Source organism: Callithrix jacchus, chromosome 20, assembly GCF_049354715.1.
Source record: "Callithrix jacchus isolate 240 chromosome 20, calJac240_pri, whole genome shotgun sequence".
Lineage (NCBI taxonomy): Eukaryota > Metazoa > Chordata > Mammalia > Primates > Cebidae > Callithrix > Callithrix jacchus.
The window spans coordinates 22,010,814-22,034,999 of NC_133521.1; the positions used below are offsets into that span (position 1 = coordinate 22,010,814).

Genomic DNA, 24,186 nt, shown 5'->3' on the forward strand with positions numbered 1-24,186 from the left:
TAAAACCAAACCAAATGTTCATCAAAAGTAGATTAAATAAATAATAATGTCATATTCATATAATGGAATACTTTGTAGGAATAAGAATAAACAAATTATTGCTACACACAACACTGAGGACCAGGACAAGCAAGACATTGAAAAAAGGAGCTACATGTCCAAGAGTATTGTGTGATTTCATTTATATAAATATTCAACTCTGGCCTTTAGTGTTTGAATTTAGAATCTGGTTGTCTTTGAGGAGGAGAATGGGAATACCTTTGAGGTGGCTTTGGGGTACTGGTGATGTTCCATTTCTTGACCCAGGGAGAAGTGGGCTACATGGGAATTTACATTACTATGAGTCATTGAGTTGCACAATTGTGATTTTTGCTCTTTTATTGTGTATTCTATAATTCAAATAAAATTATAATAAAACCAAGATCCCCCCCCCAAAAAATGTTAAGAACAATGGCCATCGGCCAAGCAAGACTTGATCATATCCCAGACCAGAAGGTATAAGAATTAATAAGTAGATTAAAGTGATACTATATGGACATTAAGATGCTCAATGATTGATCACTGAGGCATCAGGAGGAATCCGATAATTCTTAGAATTTTGTGCAAACTTACTCTCTCCCTCTCTTTTGTAAGCTTTTTAAAGGTGTGTCTGTTTCTCATTCCTATTATCCCCACAGCCAAGCACTACAATGGATGTGAAATAAATGTTCAACAAATGTTGAATTGATAAATAAACACCACACTTGCTGATGAAGCTGGAGGCTCTCATTTGATAGCAGAGGATAAAGAGCAGAAGAAAAGCAGGTCAGTAAGCTGTAGTGCTCTCAACTGTTACTTCATAGAAAAGGAAACAAATTTAGAGTTGTTTGGAACAGTGGTGTTGATGTTTTCTTAGGTCTCATGGACACGGCAATGAGTCCTGACATGGGGTGGGAGACCATCTATTTACAATCGGCACTCAACATAAGCCTTTTAAAGTTTTCTGCGGAAGCCGAGATGAAGTAAAAATAGCACCGTATTATTCTAAGTCTGACTGATGGGAACAGTTGCATAAAGGTTTCTTGTTAAGCGCATCAAACGTTACCCTTTGTGTGACTTTGGTTTAGCTTGCTAGTCTGATTAAATTCCATTCACCAGCAAAGGAAGCGATTGGTATTTATATGTCTGAAGCTGATCTGAGTCTGGCTGTCCTAGACAATGTGGATATTTCTGGAGAGAGAGGAAGAGAAAAGCCAGGGTTTATCCACTTGGTTTATTAATGGTCACCAAGAACAAACAGATACTGTGTAAGGTTTAGTAGATCTGCCTGTATCTGAGCTGTTTTACATCAGCTTTTTTTTCTTTCCTGGATTTATAAAGATTTGCACAGTCATATGCCAAAGCATTTTTTTTTTTCTTTAAGGTAAGTGGATTTTTTTCTACATTATATTAGATACTTAACCACTTTCTTAGAATGGGCATATTTAGAAAAAACTGTTTCTTTAAAAAAAAAAGTTTGTGACTATAAACAACAACTTCACAGTCTGGAACCAGGGCTGGGCCAAGGGATTTCGAGTGAGGCTGGCTAAGTTTTCACATCTCTGCACTTACTCTTGTAACAGACATGTAACACTAGTGAAGGTATTTGGACTATGGGCCCGGTTTTCCTTAACTGTAAAATCATAAGCATACTATATACCTAACCACTTTATCAGTATTTCAACCTTGAAATAATGTATATTTAATGCCTAAAATGATTCCTGGCATACCGAGACATGAACATATATACTACTGACATTCTCTTTGTCTCTATTCTGATGCTGAATTACAGTTCGTCTTTATGAACAGTTTTGTTTTATCTTATACCAAGAGCCCTAATTTATTTAACCCTGAGATAATTATATTTCAATTTAAATTTTGGCTTCCATTTACTTTCTCACCATCAACCATCAGTATTATTACTGTGTGTCAGTGGATGTTGGTATTCCCATTTATTCCTTTATCTGCTGTGAAATCAAGTATCTGCATTCACAGAAAGGAAGAGCAGAGTCTGAGTTCAGGCCTAAGGGGGCCTTCATGGGTGAGTCCTTGGGCTCTTAATATAGCCCTTGTACATCTTTCCTGGCTGCTCAGGAAACTCTTTATCCTTGAGGATTCTTGTTGGATAAGTGAGGTCTTACTGATAAGTGTTGGAAACTCCTCAAAAACTCATACTTATGTGCATGAAAGATAGAAGCCCTTTGTAAAAGTGAATAGAAATGAAGCTCAAATATCCTCAAAATATGACTATAATGCATTTTGTGAGGACAGACATTCTGCTAGGCTCATTTGCAAAAGGCACCAATATTTGGCTGGGCAAGGTGGCTCATGCCTGTAATCCCAGCATTTTGGGAGGCTGAGGCAGGCGGATCATGATTGTTGGTCAGGAGTTTGAGACCAGCCTAACCAACATGGTGAAACCCCGTCTCTATTAAAAATGCAAAAATCAGGTGGGCGTGGCACACACCTATAATCCCAGCTACTCAGGAGACTGAGGCACGAGAATCACTTCAACCCGGGAGACGAAAGTTGCAGTGAGCCAAGAATGCGCCACTGCACTCCAGCCTGGGTGACAGAGTGAGACTCCGTCTCAAAAAGAAAAAAGAAAAAGGCACCAATGTTAAGAATAACTACATATTCCTGCTTTAATAAAAAGACAAGTAGCTGAAACCAGTTTTACCAATAAGAAAAAATTAATATACTTTGAAAGGATCAGAGCAGAGCAAGGGGAGAAAAAGAGCAGATTTATAAGTTGGGAATGGTGACAAGTGTCTGTAATCCCAGCTACTCCGGAGGCTGCAAAGGGAGAATTGCTTGAGCCCAGGAGTTCAAAATCAGACTGGGAAACATAGTGAGACTGTGTCTCAAACACAATACACGCACACACACACACACACACACACACGACTGGGAAACATAGTGAGATTCTGTCTCACAACACACACAGACACAAACACACACACACACACACACACACACACGCACACATCAAACCCAGTTCACCAGGTTTCACCCTGTATCTGAGGTAGTAGGTCTGGAAGGAACTGGAATGATAATCTGAAATGCAGATGATCACACCAGGTAATGCCAGTTTTTCTGGTTGTGGGGCTCCGCTTTGAGAACTGGTTTGGATACTGGCTATTCAGAGTGGTCAGGCATGGTGCACAGACCAGTAGCACTGATGACCGCTGCGAGCAGTGTTGTGCATGCAGCCTCAGACTCCCTCTCAGACCTACTGGATCAGAACTTGTGGGCACAGTAAAACCTAAGACTTACTAGTTTTTGTTTGTTTGTTTTAAAGCAGATCTGAAAGCAAATAGGCAAATGGTCAGCCCACTGGTGGAAGAAAATCAACTGCAACCAAGGGTTAATATTTGAGCAGATTCATACTAAAATGGAGTATAAATAATTCTACATGTCAGGGAATTAAAATGGCACAGGGTAAGGGGATTTGTCACAATAATATCTCACAAATGGAGAAATATAGTTGTCTAGGATGTCTGACTGCGTACAAGTTACTTTTCACCCTCTGGGTGTGGACAGAGCTCAAAGAGTATACCATGACCTTCCTTTCTTCTATAAATTACTGACGCTAGTACCTCCCTGTCTGTGGATGCATTGAGAGATAACAATGCACCCTGATCTATGGCCTCTTTACTTCAGATTCTCAATCTTCAGTGCATGGATGAAGCCACCAATCTGGCAAAGCACCCAGGAGAAGCTATTACTTCATTTATGACACATTTAAATTTGTTGAATAAACAATTTTGTGTCTTCTATGAGGCCTATTACACTTGACCCTGAGAAGTACTTACTAATAATTTTTCAGTTAGTATTTATTGGAAGAACTCTAAATCAGCATTTCTAAATGAAGCTGAGTCCAGAGGGCAGAGGGCTGGTAGACAGATGATGGGGAAAGCTTACTCTCAACATTCCTTTAGAAAGTTGAGGTTTATAGAGGGTTGGTTTTGGCAACTCCACTGGAAACTTATGTTTGGATAGCCATCTAATTCTAAACCAGTTCTGACTTTGACCAGAATTTGGGTATGAGACAATAAATTAGCCTGATATTGTTGGAAAGAAATCTACTCAGGTTAAGAGTCAGAAAACAAACTTGCTTTTATTAGCTCTGTGACCTTGAATATAGCATTTAACATTGCTGAGGCTTAGAAGGTAGGACAGTATGGGTGGGAGGTGAGGGGACATTTACTGAGAGCAAAGACAAAAATCTCCTACAACAACAGATATGAGCCCTGCTTACTGTGTCTCCGTGCACTCAAAGACACATGCAAGAGGCACAGGGATGTGCATTAAAATGCAGAGTTTGCTGCAAGCAGTTATCAAATGAACTTGGTCACATCAGCCATGTTTCTAAACTTACCTGTCTTGATTCTTCTTCAGGAACAACTGTAGGCTGGTAATCAGATCTTACAGTATAGTAGTTAAGCTTATCATATTTGGTGTCTGACAGATACAGGCACAAATCTCAGGTCCACAACTATGTGAACATAGGCAAATTGCAAAACATTGTTAAGCCATTGTTTCCACATCTATAAAATGGAAAAAAATAATGGCTTCTGCCTCAATGCTGTATATGCTGAATGAGAGGGAAAATGTACAAAATCTCTTAGCATAACAGAGTACAGAACCTAATACAAACTTAGCCTCAATCAAGTCTAAATATTTTCACCACTGTGAATTGTGGATTATTTACTTACATTTTAATCCAAGTGGTTATTTCCATCTATTTCATGATCTTTGTCCTTCTAGGTATCTCCCATGTGATACTTTCACCTGGACTGCATTTCTGGCTAGTTAATGATTCCGAGGTCCTATGAATGAAATATGACCAGTCCTTTATCCCACCCTCTCTTAAGTTCAATTCCCATTCAGGTCCTAAACACATTAATCTTTTTTCCAGGTGTATTAAGTCGAGTTCCTTAGTAGTAGGTACCAGGAAAAGGATCCATGTAATACAAATAAATCAAGAATCATTTTCTTAAAAACGGTAAGAGATAGGGAATGGGGGAAGAAACAAAGGCCACACAAGAGTGTGTTATCAAACAAAGTGTCAGGAAGGTAAATGTTGGCTCAGTCCCACAGTGATCTCTGGAGACGGCACAGACGATACACAGGTTTGCAGGTAAACTAGCTCCCTGAAAATAATGGAATTATCCCAACCAGATGGCAACAATAAGTGATACCTATCACTTATTGTTTGAGAGCTGCCACAGAAATTTGAAGGTCTCCGTGTATTAAGGCAAGTTAGCTACTGATAGCCTGAGGGAAGGCTGCCTACTAAGAAGCACACGTGCCAGCTGTTGTGAGTAAAGGCATACATGGAACAGACACACGAAAACAGTGTAAAAGGAATCATGGGAACATAGGCAGAGCCTGACAGCATCTGCCATCACAATAATGCTAATATTAATGTAACCAGAAAAGGAGCCCTGATGCAGCCTCCAGGAGCATGTTCTTGCAGAAAGGAATTCAAGGTGAGTCGTAGAAAGAAGAGAGAGCTCATAGAAACCTACCCTATTACAGAGTAAAGCGTACTCAGAAAGCAAGAAGAGGAATGCTTCACAGTGAAAAGAGATAGTTTCTTGAAACCTACTCCATTACCAGGTAGTGTCCTCAGAAAGCAAGTGGAGGAACTCACTGTCTTTGTTTGAAGTTTTTCTTATATAGGAGTCTTATCTATGTAAAGAATAAACTAAGCTGTACCTACATGTGGGTGGGCCGAGAGCATGACAGAATTTATTATTTTATTGAGTTAAAGAAAACCATCTGTGACATGTTAGTGTATAAGTACATTAAATTATAGCTATAATTACCTTGAAAGCATATATTGTTATGGGTATTGGAACATTTGGGCTTCTGCTTTTGTCAGAGTTTATCCTTACAGACATTACCAAGCTGATTCCTTAGGTAAAAACGTTTTAGGACTATGGGTTATGATTAGCAAAGACTGTGCCTTGCCAGTTTTAAGATGATTTGATTTTAAAATGGTGTCACTCTGGCCTTCCTAGGCTCCTGCTTTCCTAACATTAATATCCCGGCAAAAAGTTTCTATGAACATAATAGTATGCCCTTTATACTTTCATCTTCGTTTCAATTAGCTGGGTAAGGATTATTAGTCCCATTGATGGATTGTTTAGGTTAATATCATTTGACACACACTCATATGTACACATACATAGACAGAAATACCTTCAAATTTCAGTTTAATAATTTATTCCATGATATTTGGCTTTACCATTAAAGTAGGTCATTTAGTTAATGAATTAATGATAGTTATACAAATTTGTGCTATATTGATTTACATAAAAAGGGGAGCAGTCTTTGACAGAATGTATTTTTATTTTAAGTATTTAAATCCCTTTTGAATTAAGGCAGTTTCAGTCATCAAAAGTTTGCATGTATAAATTGCACGGAAAAAATCCCAAAAGAGTGCAAAGAGAATACTTGTCTCTCAACTGGGCTACAAGAGACACACTTTTCTGAGATTGACTCATGATAGTTGTTATAATGGTGCATGTTAAAATTTTTTCTCAATAATATCAGAGCCAATATTAATTTTCAATTGCACATGTAAATAGCTGAATAAAGAATACCTGGATTTCTGCCATGTATTCCTCACTCCAGTTCCTGCTGATCAGTTGAACCCGTCATAACAAGATATGGATCAAAGTTGGACCTCAGAATTCCCCACCTATCAGTTCCTAGAATGAGAAAAGAGTTAAGAAACATCTAAATTCCTGATGTCTATTGATTCTGACATACACATAAAGCAAACTGCAGTAATTAGGGTCATACAAAGTTCCTATAGCCATCAGTGCATCACCTTTCCTCCTGGGAAAAAAGAACCAGGCAGTGGATCTTCTCCTTGACTCCTGGAACTCCAGGCTGCCTTTCTTTTTATATGAGTTAAGATGTGTTGGTTGCCTGGATACGGCTGAGCTTGTGAAAAAAATGTCACTGAGCTGCTGTCATGATGGCCATTTTATTACCATGATTTATAAATGGATTATCTGTGAAAATGGCTCTGGTTTTAATCATGCCCCCTGCAGGAAATGGCCTGTTCTTATTGGTTTGTTTCAATGACAGGTCCAGATATCCTGATATTTTATAACAGTTGGCAGATGCTTTACTGCAAATGATATCCATCCTACAGAAAGACTTAGTTAACTTCTAATAGCATTAACCTCAGGAAGTGTATCCTGCCCACCCCCTCAATCTTATTTCAGATTCCTTCATCTGGGGCATCAAGCTCTCCTTAGCTTTCAATCCAGCTTTCTTGTAACTCTGTTCTAAGGAGGAAGCAATCAACAACAACAAATTGCTTCCACAATGTTCCACATATGGGAACCAGTCTTTGATGTTTTACAACAAATGGATTTCAAATAGTGAATGGGAGAAGATGCACAGTTTCCTCTGCTTTGTGCTTCCACAGGAGGAAGCCAGTGCTTCCCGGGAGTGCCTGGAATCAATCCTATCATCATCATCATTATCATCATCATCAATTTATTGAGTGTTTATCCCAATCTGATAGCTTTACCTGTATTGTTCCTCACTTTCAAAAACAAAGCAGATAGTATTCAAAACAAGAATGATTCTTGTCACTCCCAGTCACATAAGGTTAATTTAAGTGACATAGTTAAGTTGGTAGGATTGAGATTCCACCCTGGTGTCTAGGATACAAATCTTCACTGCATTGCTTCCTCAAGTTTGGTCCAAGGAACATTAGTCCTCGAAAGTTTCCAAACCTCCATTCCCTATATGCAAAAAGATTCAAAAATAAAGAAGCAAAAATAAACATCTGGGGAATAATCTTGAAGATTCATTGTACATGCTAATATTCTGAAAGCTCTGAGGGTTTCTCCTTTCTGTTGATAGTTTTGTTTAACTGATCTTTTCTTAAAACTTAGCCAAACATGAAACAAGGTTTTGCTAAAAGTTTCACTAGAGTATGTTTCAGTGCCTATACTTACAGATTTTTTCTTTGTTATTTTTTATCTACTTAAATTTTAGGAGTTTGATATAATTTTATAATATTTGTAAAATCCATACACTCTGGCATTTCTTCCTTTGAAACACTCTTCTTTTCCCTCTTCACCATTTCCTTGTCTTGCTGATTTCCTTTCTTCTTACGTCTTGGTCCATCATTATCTTTTCTTTTTCTCATCACTGCAATAACCTTTATTTCACCAAGAACGCAGTGTGAGTACCATGGTTTTCCTCACTTCATCACAACTACAAAGATAAAGAGATTATGGATTTTGTCTAAAATTACAGAGCTAGAAAATGGCTGAACAGAGAGAGTCAACCCCCAAAGTTACTTTTGAATTTTGAACATAGAATCACAAGAAAGTGTGCCTAGACATAGTCTAATCCTATTGCATTTTTTTTTTTTGCTCTTGGAAATTTGAGTTTTTGAAGATTTAAGAGATGATACTGAAGCTTCACAGTGAAAAGGCAGTGGAGCAAGTATTAGAATTCAAATCTTCTCATCCTCAGGCTAAATCTGTCTCCAGAAGGATGTGAGTGTCACTTCTGGCAACACATCAAAAAGATTTTCTACCACTCCTTCTCATTTTAGGAGTTCAAATATGTGAATCAGGTCATCTAGCATGCAATATGCTCAACACCCTAACGCGTTTTGTAACTAAATGGAAACTCCACTTTTAATTAACTAACATTGATTAGCATATCAGTTACTCTAACTCATTACAAACAAATTGGACCAAAAATCTGACCATATGAGCATGAAATAAACACTATTAAATTTCTATTTAGATACAGATTCAACTAAACTGTTGCTTCTGGTATCAAAAACAAAATTATCCTTTACTGAGATTTAGCTTGGAATCAATATTAAAAGCCGTCTCTAGTTTTCATTTTGTATATTCCTCTCAGTGGAATTTCCTGATCACCTGAATGGTAATTAAATCACACCAAATGCAACTTACGTTCAGCTATAAGATTTTGTCAGACATAAAAAAAAATTAATAGATCTTAACATCTGAACGTTTGCAAGGTTTAAAATTTCCTTTAGGAATAGAAAAGAGACTATAGTTGTGTTCTTTTTGTAAGAAGCATATAAATAGGATATACACAAATCTGACCTAAATTGAGGCATGGTTATTTTCATTTATTAATATTCCAATTTTTAGAGCCAATTAAATGTGCTTCTTCTAAACAGTAATTCCCTCTAGCATTGCAAGATGATTTGTGTATTATTAGTTGTGTCTGCCACTAAAGGACAGCAAAAAAGGGAAAAGTGCCAACCTGCTCAAGTAACTCAGATGATGACCAGGTAAAAAACAACCAAAAAAGAGATAATATAAATTCGAAACCATAGCACTATGACAATCAATATGGGACATATCTGGCTTACTAAAACATGTCTAAGAATACAGTCAAGAAAATGGAATACGTCTGATTCAAAGTCAAGATACTTACATTTAAATCTTATTTCTCCACTAATTTTTCATCCTTTGATAAGAATGTTAATCTCTGTGAGCCCTAAATATTTTCATCTGGAATTTACAGAGAAACTGCATTTCCCCCCTTACTGTTATTTACTGTGAGTTAAAGGTAATTGATGTAAGTTTGTAATACATGTCTCACAGAGTAGGAGCTCAACACAAGGGTATTACATTACCTTGTGATTGACATTTGCATGAAAATGATGCTATATAGCCAGGTCTGGTTCCAAGTGGGTTATGAATTGAGTACAGTTCTACTTATAGGTACAGGGACTTTGTTTATGTCAGCTTCTTAAAGTTGAGATAGACAATTGATACATAAGAAAGTGTAAGCATATTTACTTTATTCACAGGCTGTAATCTCATTGGTGCTAATCAAATTGGAAACACTGCATTACTTTTTAAGCTATTACAATTACAGCTGAATGAATCTCTGATTTATTCAACAATGCCTATTGGAGACAACTGTCATAGAATAAACTGAGCTGAAAATGAATGGCAGTCAGCAGGTTATCATCTTTTAAAGAGAGCCAAAGCAGAACAGTGTATGAAAATATTATGAGATAGTTTGGTTGTATGATCTTTGCCAATACACTGATGTTCTGAGATTTCCAGCTTCTTTACATGTCAAGTGGCACTAACAATAATATATGGAGATCTATGTCTGAACCTATGACATAGATATGTGTGTATTATTTTATATGCATATTGGGTTTTTTTATTAGTGTGGCTTGTATATACACACATATGTACATACATAATCACTTTTCGGAAAATATTTATTACTATTAGAGAGTTATTAGGCACTAAGGTGAGCATGATGTTTATTTGTGTTATCAAAATAATAACATTGAAACAGAATATCAGGCTCATATTCCCCATATTTTGTTTGTCAAGATGACATCAAATATACATTAAAGAAGTCATCTTTAAAATTAATTTTTTAAAAAAGAGAAATAGGGAATGATTTAGAGATTTGTACTAGAGCAACCATCATGAAATCTGTTTGGTTCAACACACTATTGGACAGGTAGTTGTATTTAAATGTGGTCTGGCACTTGGCTCAGAAGTTGACTACCATCTTGAGCCTCTGACCTGAATTGCGCGCCTGCATGAAGATTCTCTCTCTCTCTCTCTCTCTCTCTCTCTCTCTCTCTCTCTCTCTCTCTCTCTCTGTCTCTCTCTCTCTCTCTCTCATTCAATTCTTATGAAGAATATTATAAACTTCTACTTTAAAGCAATAATCTGATTTCTTACTGAGTTTTCAAATATAAGGTATAATTTCAATGCTTTTAGAAAGAACTTCAGTCTCGCCAAAAATCATTGTTCTGATACATTGGCATAATCCTCATGTTTTGATTTTCTTTTTTCCTATCTCTATATAAATTATTTTACAGCTTTAAAAATTAAAATTAAGATATTTCAGTATTTTGTTTTCCATTTTTCTGTATCATTTATTTTCTTCCTTAAATTCATAGAAAGTAAATCTAGAGAAAAGGAGGAGGGTGACATTTAGAGAGAATCATGTTGTACCAGACATAGAACAGAACACATTACAGTGATGGTTTTGTCCAATCAGCACAGCCATCCTGTGAGATGGGTATAATTTCCAGATCTCACAAGTGAGTAAACCGAGGTACAGAGTGACTCTCCAGGGAGAGCTGAGCCTTGAACATGAGTTCTGGTGATTACAAACTACAGTTTTTCCACGCACTTATTCCTTTGAATGTCAGGGATCACACTCCTGTTCTATATAACTTGTCAGTCAAACAGAATGCTAAGCTTAGTTTTATCGTTCAGAGCCTCCAAGAAGTGACAGTTAGTGGTGAAAAAATAGGAGTAGATCATGCAATGAAATCGTCATTAAAGATTGGCTTTGTTTTATTGATGAAGTTAATAGGAAACTAACGCAAAATATTCAATATATTAGCTCTTCTCTAAATGAGAAACTTATGTGGAGACTTGGCAGTAATACAGAGGAGATTTTTGTATACTGGTCAAATGTGGTAGTGGTGCCCCTTCCAGCCTTCTCTTTCATTTCCTTCATCAATAGCGCGAAGCCTATCCTGATATCATCACCAACGTAAGTTAACGATGCTGATTCCTTCATCATGAATAGGAACACTCTACTGAAGATCACTGGATATGCCCCTTTGACCTGGGGAATCCAGTCAATCTATCCAACCTTAAAGTGGCTTCTTGGGAAGTTGTCTCTCATATTTTAATGGTCTGCAGGTCTTTGTCATTGGAAACTGAATTTCCCATTATAGTGGCAGAATTTGCTTATTGTCAAAACAATTACCACATTAAATGTCTCTGCTTGCAATTTATTTGGAAAGATGAGCCAATATTTTAGAAAGTACTACACATACCACACAAATGATACATGGGACACAAATAAACACACACGCACACGTGCAGGAAAAAAATGCTTGCTTCTTTACCGATGTCACTTGAAAAATCCTAGGTTCAATCATGTTGAAAATATTTTAAGCAGTAAACTTTTTTTTCAGACTCATTAAAATTGCCATATGAATGCCTGGCAAATGTATCTTTGCACATAGGGTTTTCTTCTATTCCTGGATTAAGTCTGAATTCTCGCTAAGTCAGTATAATTATACAGAAGGCATATATGAATGTATGGGACTATGATTATCCACAAACTTTGAAGATTTCTAAACAACATGTGCACAGAGCTTTATGTGGCAACACAGATTGGGGAAATGATGTCTTTCAATGAGATGGGAAGATGAGGACAAGATCATCATCAAAAGGAACAGAGAATAAATGAAACAGCTTAGCTCCCTTTGAAAAGACTCAGACACTTTTGTCATATGTGTTTTTAAAATTTCAGTAATGTCTAAATTGCACTGGATTCACTGGCTAGTTAAGCACCATGCACCTCCCAATAACTCCATCACGTAGGCCCTAAAGCCATTTATCTTTTCTCTGTTTTTTGTACTTTTGAGTAATCTGGAATTATAGAAAGAAGTAACTATAATGGCTACAGGCTCTGTGGCACTCAGACTTTGAAGTCAGATAAAACTTCATCACATCTTTGAGTTAATTGCCAGTATTTTAAAACCTTACTTTCAATAATATCCCCTTTTCAGCAAAATTTGCCCAAAACATTTCCCCTGCCAAATGACTATGGGTGAAGTTACAAACTCATTTTACACGTGAATCATAGTTTTGTCTATTTTCTGTTTTATAATAAAAGTGAATACTACTTATCTAAAAAATTTGATATACTAAATAAAAACATGAATATGAAGCCCTTAATATAAAGCTGGCATTGGTCAAAGGTTCCTTAATTATAAATGGTATCAGCAGTAGAAGTAGTAATAGAGACCCAGTAGTAATATCCACATCACTTATTTGTACACGATATTATTAATTCCGTTTATGAACAACCCTATGTCTACAGGTAGTTTCCAAGAGAAAAAAGAAACTAATTATTTTATAAATGGTTCTGGATCCCCATCATAAACCAGCACAATGGTTCACAACAAGTGAGCATTGAATCTAGAAAAGCCTTGTGTTAAGCAAAGAGCTAGGTGCCTCCATGTTGTTCAATGCCCGCCCTCACAGTAGACCCTTCTGCTACATGAGTCCCATGTTTGCTACAGATGGCTTTCTTCAGTTCTCAACAAACATTGTGAAAATGTTCCTGGAGACTAGGATCATTTAATTGTTCGAATTGTTCTTTTGAGAAAGCAAGTGGGCCAAGCACAATGTCTCATGTCTGTAATCTCAGCAGTTTAGGAGGCTGAGGTGTGCGGATCACTTGAGGTCAGGAGTTCGAGACCAGCCTGGCCAACATGGTAAAACCCCGTCTCTACTAAAAATACAAAGAATTAGCCAGGAGTGGTGGCGGGTGCCTGTAATCCCAGCTACTCGGGTAGGGGGGTGGGGGCTGAGGCATGAGAATTGCTTGAACCTGGGAGGTGAAGGTTTCAATGAACCGAAATCATGCCACTGCACTCCAGGCTTGGCAATGGAGCAAGACTTTGTCTCAAACAAACAAACCAAAAGAAACCAAGTGGACAACACAGCAGTTCTCACCCAAATCAGTCCATGTTATGATGAGACAAAAAAAAAGAAACAAGGTCTTTACCAAGTATAGACAAGAGGGACTATGAGCTTTAGATGACATAATCAACACATTAAATAGTATTCAAAGTAGGGCAACTAAAATAGTGGGGAATTAAAAGGAAATACTTGTACCATTAGAATAACATGTAAAGGCCAGTGAGTGGTTAATTTGATGATGAGACATCAGTGTGAACAAAGATCTGGCTACAACTATGTGTAACTTAGTAAATTCAACCCTAATTTATATTAATCTGGAAGGTCTATTAAGGAGTAATAGTTGAGTGTTGGGCAAGTTTTTCTGCAATCACAGTACATTCTTGTGCTTTAGTTTCCTAAAAAGATCAACTGAAACTGCATTTTCAAGTCCTGATTATAATCTTAGACTCAGAACTTTGAAGCAGGAAGGGACCTCAATAATAATGTAGACCAGCTTCTACAGACAGGTTTCACCATCCTGGCTGTCTAGGACAGAAAGTAAAATAAGGGCCTGTGGCTTTGTCCTGGCTCTGCAGGAGTGAGTGCCTGATTCTTTTATAAGGACTGCAATGGGCCAGGGCATAAGGTGAGTGGGAGGAGCAACATATTTGTGTGCATGTAACATGTTTGCCCAATCTATGCTGCTTCCTTGCTTCATAAGCGGACTCGGAAAGTTTCAGTTTCCCAGTGGACGTGCTTAGGTTATGGAAGAGGACGTGAATGGTTATCAGTGATGCGCAGTGAATAACTTGACTATATGCAAGATTTCTACGGACCTTTTGTTAGCCCGTGCTTTAGTTTGTATCTACCACATAGACAGAACTTGACTTAATGTGTTAATGACATGTTCGAATGATCCTTTAATAATGTCACTTATATGGAATTTACAATGTGTCAGGCGCTGTTCTAAGCACTTTCCTACCTATACTTTACTCATCCAATTCTCACTTATAACACATATATGAAGTATGTTCTATTTTGATAACTCCTATTTTACAGATTAGAAAACTAGACCCAGAGAGGTTAAAGATTTGGCTAAAGGACTGTGTAAGCAGCAGACCTAGAATTTGAACCCAGAAAACAGAACCAGAGTCTGTGGTCTGACCTACTTTGTTGCTTTCCTCTGTGGGATGTCTGTTAGGCTCCTGCATAAATAATAGTGGCAGAGCCTCTTTACAATAGCCTACGTGTGTCCCTGGATGTTCCAGGAGGACTTCTCTGGATATTCCAGTATTGCACTACCTGCTAGCACCTTAACTATCAGAGAAAGAGATGAGTACAGACCACTTGGAAGAGGCTACTGATTGTTATCATAATAGCTTTAAGAAGAACAGAAAAATAAAATTCCCATTCTCTCAAGCCAAATAAAGACTTCTTTCATGAGGAAATAAGACACATGAGGCCAAAACCAATCCTAGGACTCCTTTTAAATTAATGAATGGAGACATTGGGAGAGTGGTGTGTACACTCTCTCCTTTTAGTAGTCATTAATTTTCTTAAGAACTTGTTTTTTTTTTTTTTGACCCACTGGGCTATAAAAATTACATTTTGAAGTACTGAAAAGAAATTAGCAAAATTAGCAGTTAACAACAAAAAATATCTCTTTATAAAAGATGCATGCCCTAACCACAGTGTTCCTCTGAATTGTGTGCAACATGCTAATTACAAAGGACCCCAGGTTTTGTTAAGTATAGGCTTTTAATGAAAGAAACATAATCATAAGGCTAACTGCAGCTGTTGAGGAAAACAAAAAGGTTGAAATAACAGGGTGGACTGGGAAAGAATGAGAGAAATAAATACGCTTGCAATAAGATTTGTGGACCAGCGCCAGCAAAGTCAAAGGGAGGAGGGCTCCCAATCCAGTATTTCCCCATGGCTTGAGGACAGTATATGGGCATGTGTGCTTACAGGACATACAATTCCCAACTTACCCATTGGCAAGTCAAACTCACAGGCAGCTTTGGCCTGGGATAAGGGCTTAATCAAAGAACAATGGATTCAAGGCTATAAAAAGTTTAGGGTACTGTACTATAATAAAAATTGTGAAAGAATTTTTTAAGTACCTTCTGAGATAAATGTGTAAGTGGCATCAAGAACAACGAAAGGACTCAAATGCCGTCAGATGAAAGGGAATCGAGTAAATTTTTCTGAGAGGTACAGAAAAAGGATAATTTTTTAAATTTTTTTTTACATTTTAGGTTTTGGGGTACATGTGAAGAACATGCAAGATTGTTGCATAGGTACACACATGGCAGTGTGATTTGTTGCCTTCCTCCCCATCACTTATATCTGGCATTTCTCCCCATGCTATCTCTCCCCAGCTCCCCTCCCCTATTTCCCCCCGATAGACCCCAGTATGTGATGCTCCCCTCCCTGTGTCTATGTGTTCTCATTGTTCAACACCTGCCTATGAGTGAGAACATGCGGTGCTTGATTTTCTGTTCCTGTGTCAGTTTGCTGAGAATGATGGTTTCCAGGTTCATCCATGTCCCTACAAAGGACACAAACTCATCATTTTTGATAGCTGCATAATATTCCATGGTGTATATGCAGAAAAAGGATCTTTTTATGACAGATACAGATTATAATTAATTTTACAATTTAATTGTAAAATTAATACAAGGGCAGAGATGTTTACTCTCAATGACCACCTAGGCTTAGATACACAACTAAGGAGAGTCTTTTCTTTCTCTCCTGTGATTCCAACTATTTTAGAGCTTTCTACACCCTCTTCAATGTACCTTTCACTCTTTCTCTTATATCGTCCAGTTTTTTTTTTTTTCTCGGTGCTTACATTAACAGAAATGTCTTGTTCGTGTATGTCATTATTTGACATTCTTTCTTTCCAATTAGAAAGTCCACTTTGTGAGTGCTAGCACCTTGTCTATCGTATTGATTACATCTTCCCAGTACCATAAATGAAGTCTGATGTAGTGAGTTTGGATAAAATTTTAAATGATTGACTGACACTCATAGGAATGGTCTTCATTGGGAATTTGACCAGTATAGGAATTTGGATTCTAAGAAGATCAGAATTATATGTCAAGAACTTGAAAGCCTTGACAGAACAGGAGACAACAAGCAGCTCAGAGTCTCAGAGACAAGGAAAAGTCTCAGATATCAGGCAAAAGAAAAAAGATCCAGATGGGACTCACAGGCAAGCTGACCTGCTGCTTCACCCTCTTCTGTCTGTTATTCATCGAACACTTACTGTTCAACCACTGCACTCTACACATTAGACACTTGCGAAACAGTGACAAACAATGCCTAGCCACTCTACTGGAGGATCTTGGGTCTAGTAAGAAAGATAAATGTGTGATAGAGCAATTACAGCATAGAGGGAGAATTGGGACAGATTCTCCCAATTCTGTCTGAGATCTGACCTGTGGCAGGGACAGATGCCAGGGAGCATACCTGGGCTACATAAATAAAACTTAGATCTGAGTCAGATTATTAGGGAAGGTTGTAAGGCATGGACTAAAAAGACCTGGTAATGAACAGAGTAATTAGTTATCTGAATTGTGGGGAATTCGGAAATGGAGAGCTATGAAACAGGACCATTTTCCTTTCTACAAGTTTTTTGGAATGGGTATGGAAAGAAGACACAGTGAGTTGCCAGACTTTCCCAATGCAATACAATATTTTATTCCCAATACAATAGTCATTATTCACATGTAGCAATTTTAAGTTAAATTTTAATCAATTAAATGGAATTAAATTAAATTTTTGCTGCTTATATTAAGTGCTTGAGAGCCATATTGGACAGCACAAATATAAACCATCCCTAACATTACAGAATGTTCTATTAGACACTGCTGGTCTAAGGAGTATTAGCTATACTCTGCATTTTTTTTTTTTTTTTGCCTAAAGTCAAATAAACCAATTTTCTATGGCTCACAGTACTCAAAATTCTCTAATGTCATTCATTCATTGATTCATTCATTGATTCAAACAACAGTTAAGTGGCCATTATGTACTAGTTTCTGTTTGATGATGTGGGGACACAAAATTAGATGTGGCCAATCTGTCAGCGTATCTTATGGAGTATAGACCCTGTAGAAATAAAAGACAGTAAATAAATAAACACATCTAGACATCATATAACTTTAGGTAGTGATATACAGTTCAAAATGTCTAAAATGTTGTGAGTTTAAATTAGTTTGAATGGAGCCATTCTATATCTGAGTGCCCCTTCCTAGAGTTGAAATCAGTAACACCAGAAGTAAAATTTTTATCTGTTGTTTTACTTCTAAAGTAAATGCCATTCCTTTCAAATGCCTGCATATTGTACATTTTTCTCAATTATATTTTCTAGTTCAAATTCAGGGCAAGTGATCACATAAGCGCATTTTTTTTCATTTTTTAGGTTTGTGACTATATGGACAGAATGTATGACAAAAGAAAAATTAACTGAAATTTTGTTAATGGTTTGCACAATCATTACTGAAAAGCATATCCAGATAATCATGGAAAATCTGGTGATACTGTATCACTATCTGGGATCTGTGGCATTTTTCTACTTAATGGGAAAGACAGCATCTCTATATTTCAATATTTAAAGGCAGATCAGTTTTAGAAAATGCACAACTTTGTCAATCCTGTAATCATCTTATCAACTAAGTAAGAGAGAGAGAAGAGAGGGTTAAACACCACCCTCTGATTAAATAGCATCACCTTGCTTTAATGCAAACTTTTTGTTTAGATAAAGCATTATTATGTAATACTCTTAGCTTAAAAATCCTAAAAATTTACTAAACTTTAAAATTTTAGGAAGACTTTTGCCTTAAACATTGTCATAAATGGCTCTTTGAGGTTTAATGATTACTTACTATCATTGTATCATTTTGTTAAACTGTAACATTATTGCAGAAAAATGTCAAGGCAATTATTTAAAATTTGCCATTTGGTTTAGTGAAAATAAACATGGACTGTGCAATCAGGTCCCAAATGAGGCTTGTTCTGAGCCTCATTTGTTCCACACAGTAGAGACTTCATGAGTAAAGCCACATGAGTTTCCTTTTTTGTCCATCCAGAGGTAAGCACAGTTTATGTATGTTTGCTTAAGCAAGATTAAAGTTGGTAACAATTGAGATTTAATCTTGGTATTTAAAGCAGCTCACTTTTTTTTAATGCAGAAAATCTCTCAGCACTTAAATTTAAAGTTACAGCTGGAAGTAAAACGAATAATTGCTCATTAACTCTATCTCTCTATAGAGTAGTGACCAGGCCCAGTGAAATTCAGTAACTTACCTAATGCACAGCTGATGTTTTAACACTTTGTCATGAGGCTGGGTAATTCATCCAGTGCGCTTTTCTTGATGACCTAAGACGGGATAAATTCCTCTCAGGTGTCAGGAATGTTGTTTCTTTGATGTATTCAAAATCTAGCCATCTGCTTGAGTGAAATTCTGTCATCATTATCTGTCAGGGTGGAACGAAAGCAAACCCTTAAGCCTAGTGATAGAGTTTTTGGATGTTTGGCCCCTTCATATGTCATGTGATTCCCAGTGTGGGAGGTGAAGCCTGGTAGGAGGTGTTTGGGTCATGGGAAAGCCTTCCTCATGAACGGCTGGGTGTCCTCCCAGTGGTAATGAGTTACTTCAGGATCTGGTTGTGAAACAGACTCTTGGACCAGCTCTCTCTCTCTCTCTCTCTTTCTCTCTCTCTCTCTCTCTCTCTCTCTTTCCCCGCCTTTCTCCAGCCATATGACACACCAGCTCCCCCTTTGCCTTCTGCCATGAGGAAAAGCTTCATGAGGCCTTACCAGAAGCCAAGCAGACACTGGCACCATGCTTCTATAACCTGCAGAACAGCGAGTCAAGTACAGACGTCTTTATAAATTACCCAGCCTCAGGTATTCTTCTATAGCAATGCAAAGTGGACTCATACACTAATACACCTAAATAACTATTTCTAGTTGGAGGTATGGGAAAGCTTCAATGTTTATTCTTTGGTTTGGTTTGACTGTGCCTGTTTCTCCATCAAGAAATAGGCAAGCATTCGTCTTACTCAGTCAGTGTAACAACTTGGCTCATTTGGCCATAGTTAGAACCATGTCTGTAGAGGGTGAACAGATTAGTGCTAGTTCCATGAGGTAGAAAAAATTCTCACCACTTCTCAGTCTATTTTTCTAAGTTACTTCCTAAGCTGAATCTTGCAGGGAAATTTCTGAGAAATAGGGGTACAGACTGGGAATCTAACTGCTTCATCTTATCACACGCTTTGAGGTTAAAGAAATTATGGTACAGAGGCAATTTCAATAGTAACTGAATGATGATGATGATGATGTGTGTGTGTGTGTGTGTCTAAATGATGTCTATAAATTATAGTGGCAGTGTTTATAATAAATGTAATAGGCAAACAAAGTAAACCTAGGCCCTTGCCCTTACAAAGGTGACTTAAAGACCCTACTATGTGCCAGCCTTTTTCCAAATAGCACATATTGAAGAGTACATGGCTTTGCTCAGGGTGTGTCCCTGAAGATGAAATCCATTCCGAGGCATGGATTTAAGGAGTTTAAAGAAAAGAGACTGCCAGGATTTTTTTTGAAAAATGGAGATGTTTGAATAATTTAGGAGATTGTCAGTGATGAGACCACATAGAGGTTGTGAAACAGGCTATAGTATAAGACACGGTTTATCTCACCGAGGTTGGTTTTAAGAGCTTCTCTCCTTGGGAAGGAGTGAGGGACCTTTAAATGTGCAGTTGTTTACTTCCTGTTGCTAAGCATCTCATTCTCCACAGAATGTATGCTGGCTTTATTGGCATTTTGAAGAATAAGCTTCAGTAATCATAAATTATTCTCTCTTGTTTACTTACGAGGAAAAATCAAATTCCTGGAGATTGCGTTTGCTAACGTCTTTTAATAGAGCACTTTGGAGATGTTTTGGTAAATGGAAATGATGACCCACAGCTAACCTACAGTGTAATGTCATTGGTGTTTGTCTATAAAGTGATGCTCTGCTGTCTACAGTTTGAATCACTAAATTATGTCTCCCTTAAGCTGAATATATTACAATAGAAGAATTTTTAATATTATATTTTACAAAGAACACTATTGTAGCTTTTGGTTTTCATTCTTTTTTTTCTTTCTGTTCAGCTGGAAAGACATTGAAGTTTCAATTAAATAAGAGATCACATGACATTATATGTCAAAGCCAGAAGTAAGAAATTTACCATACAACTGACTAGGTACTTGGCTATGGGTGCTTTGAGCAGCACTCTTTCTACGTGGTATTTATGTTAATATAAATTGTATAAAATTATTTTAATGATATATACATTATATAAGTACATAAATAGTACATTATTTGAATATGTAAAAGTAATAGTATGAAATAGCACAATAATATATAAGTATGTAAATAGTTCACATGTAAATATAATAGTATATAAACAGTATACTAGTATAGTAATACATTATATAAATATGTAAATGGTATATTATATAAGTATGTAAATGCAACAGTATGTAAATAGTATAATAATGCATTCCATAAATATGTAAATAGTATATCATATAAGTGTGTAAATATATATAAATAATAAAATTGTATTATAATACATTACATAAATATGCAGAGGTAATAGTATGTAAATAATGCAACAGTAGAATACATTATATAAGTATGTAAATAGTACATTTTGTAAGTATGGAAAGGTAACATTATGGTAATAATACAACAGTAGAGTACAATATATAAGTATGTAAATACTATGTATTATATATGTATCTAACAGCATTTATTATACTGTAAATGCATTTTATATTATTTATTACATAATAAATGTATGTAATTACAAATACTAATTAACTCTAACAACTGCCACTAGTAGGGTTGTTAGAATAAGCCCAAAAAATCCACCCAGGCCCTGCAGTTAAATTTGAATTTAAGTCAATAAACAGAAATCTTTTTAGTATAAATATGTTTCTTGCAATATTTGGGACATAGTTATCTTAAAATAATTTATTGTTTTGCTGAAATTGAAATTTAACTTGGTGTCCTTTAACTGGTAATCTTAGTCATGAGAGTAATATAAGAGAACTCTCAAAGTAACTCATGTTGGTTTTATTTATTTCTCCTTGGATTTTTAGTATACACTTGCAGAATAGTGTAACATTTGTAAATACAATCTCTGCAGGCAAATATTGTGGGTTCAAATCTTCACACTGTGTTTTTTCAGCCATGTGAATTTAGACAATTTATTTAGTCTCTCATTGTTCCAATCTTCTGAGAATTAAAATGGAAATAATAATAATACAGACTTCATATAGTTTTTATATAAATGAAATGTTAATATAAGTAAATTTTTTACATGAACTTATTAGCATACCTAATACCCTCTCCAGTTTGTGCAACAGAGTATACATCCAATAAATACATTGAATAAGAATAGAATCAATATATATGTTGAATGAAAAAAGATAGATAGAGGGGAGAGAGAGCATGTGAGCAGCTGGGGCAGAAGAGAGAAAAGAGTCATCTGGAGTACTGAAAAGTACTATAGAAAACAGATTTGTATTTAATTAGGAAGAATAACCACACTTTCTCATAAGCAAGTAAGTTTCGCTCTAAAAATGATTGACAAATTTTGCTTTATTTCAAGGAGAAGTAGCATCAAAGTTAATAAAAAAATAAGCTGCCAAAATCTTACCCAAATAAATGCATTTGGAAAAGAATCCATCTCTCAGCTACTGTGAAAATAATAAAAAGATGTGTAGTAATGACACATTTCAGGAATAAATTTACAGATCATTGTTGAATACAATTCCACAAAGAGACCTCAGGGAAGGAGAGTCTATACAGTAATTAAATCACTCGTTGCCCTCACACATTGGCAGATCTACCGAGATGTCACTTAAGGGAATTTGAAGACTGCTGTCCCGTGGGAGCACTTCACTTTGGGGAACCTGAAGCTTTATTTAAACAGGTCATTTGCTCAATAGATTCTAAGAGTGATTATAGCAGTGACAGGTTTTCTTGTTATAGTAAGACATCTAACAAACCTTTCATTTATTCACCTATTAAGCCAAGTTGGATTTGTTCAATGGATGTAGTTATACTTTAAATGTTTCAGAATAAGAATTTTGGATACTTGTTTAAAAATCTAAAATTAATGGAATGGAAACTAGTGCTATTTTTATATTCTCTGTATCCAGCCATCAGTCTTACATATTATTAACATTGTGTAGAGGACAAAATTTGGGACCTGTCTGGTCTGTAAAGGCATCTATTTAAGAAATGCTGCAAGATTATTTTACTGGAGAATATGAGACTATGTATCAGAGTGTCAAAATTATCTGGTCAGTCATTTGAGGATGAAGCATGGAGGTGAATAACAAGAAGATATAGCATCAAATAGGGATTGATGAAGCAGGAAAAGAAAGAAAGAGACAGTAGACTGAGCAGGAGCCTGAGAGGTCAGATTTCCTTTGCTGAAGTTGGGGATGTGCTACAGAAACATCTTCGATTTGGTTTTGCAGATAGCCAAGAGGCCCAAGAGTAGGCAGGCCAGGTGAACTGTGCAAGACAATTTTTTTTAACTTCTCATATCTCATCCATTTTACTGGGAAGGGAAATACTTGATAGGAGTGGTATTGCAGGTGTATTGTAACAACAGGCCATGGAATCACACAGACCAGAAATCAATGCAGCCTCCGAAATTTAGCACCTTGGAAAATGTACTTAGCCACTCTCTACCTTGGTTTCCTTATTTGTACAGAGAAGGTTAAAAATTGTAGTTACTTTAAAAGGTTATAGTGATTAATAATTATTGAACTTCAGTACTGACTTAATAGGTATGGTAAAACAGCTGATAATAAGTCAGCAGACTCTCAAGCGTTTCTGTACCTTGATTATTGACAAACTCATTGTTTTACATCTTACTGAAGTACATGTGTGTGGGGAGGGGAATTCGTTCACAATACAATCTAAAGGAGATCAAACATCTGTAGGGACAGGTACCCAACGATAATAATATATATGAAAACATAAGCCATTTTTATTCTTTATCCCAAGTAATTTGAGGTACTCTAATGATGAAGCACTGGATTACACTGTGACCTCCTTAAGCGATGTGCAGCTTGGCTCCTCTCTCACGTTTTTGTTTCTTTTTAATATGCAAATGTGAGTGTGTGATCTTAGGTGTGTCTGCATGAGCTAACTTAAAATGAATTTAAGTACAGTTTTCTGAAATATTTATATTGAAATAAATTACTTAAAATTTTAAAAGGTTATTGTGAAAATAAACCATTAATATTTTCTATGTGCTTAACACTGAGTCTGGCTCAAAATAAGCTACAATAATGTAAGTTGCTATGATCACCAGATGTGTTATTTAAGTTCCTACCACTTTTCATAGCATCTTTCTCACCTGGACTCATAGTGGCTATTAAACAAATACGTGTATTTACATGTAGTTTTTTCTATAAAGGTCATTGGCTACATGTCCGAGAACTTGCAATTTATGTAAAACACATTCATCAAAACATTGCAAAAAGTTCATCAGAACAAATGAAATACACTAGATTTTTATAAGTATAAATATTAATAATTCAAAATTGTATTATGAGTGAAAAACCTCTCAGTATTTACTGAGAGGCCCATGA

General features: G+C 36.4%; 3 long non-coding RNA genes across 3 annotated transcripts; 1 reads left to right on the plus strand and 2 right to left on the minus strand.

The window, feature by feature from the left end:
- Nucleotides 1-1,091: 1,091 nt before the first annotated feature.
- LOC118149702 (uncharacterized) lies at nt 1,092-23,809 on the plus strand. Its single transcript, XR_004737327.3, has 3 exons — nt 1,092-1,402; nt 19,279-19,431; nt 20,677-23,809. It is a non-coding gene; the product is annotated as an uncharacterized LOC118149702 (long non-coding RNA).
- Nucleotides 4,743-6,912, minus strand: LOC118149703 (uncharacterized). The gene is made up of 3 exons (XR_004737328.3): nt 6,863-6,912; nt 6,633-6,740; nt 4,743-4,850 (listed from the first exon to the last, which is right to left on the minus strand). It is a non-coding gene; the product is annotated as an uncharacterized LOC118149703 (long non-coding RNA).
- LOC118149704 (uncharacterized) lies at nt 17,208-20,280 on the minus strand. Its single transcript, XR_004737329.3, has 3 exons — nt 20,223-20,280; nt 18,828-18,998; nt 17,208-17,630 (listed from the first exon to the last, which is right to left on the minus strand). It is a non-coding gene; the product is annotated as an uncharacterized LOC118149704 (long non-coding RNA).
- Nucleotides 23,810-24,186: the final 377 nt, after the last annotated feature.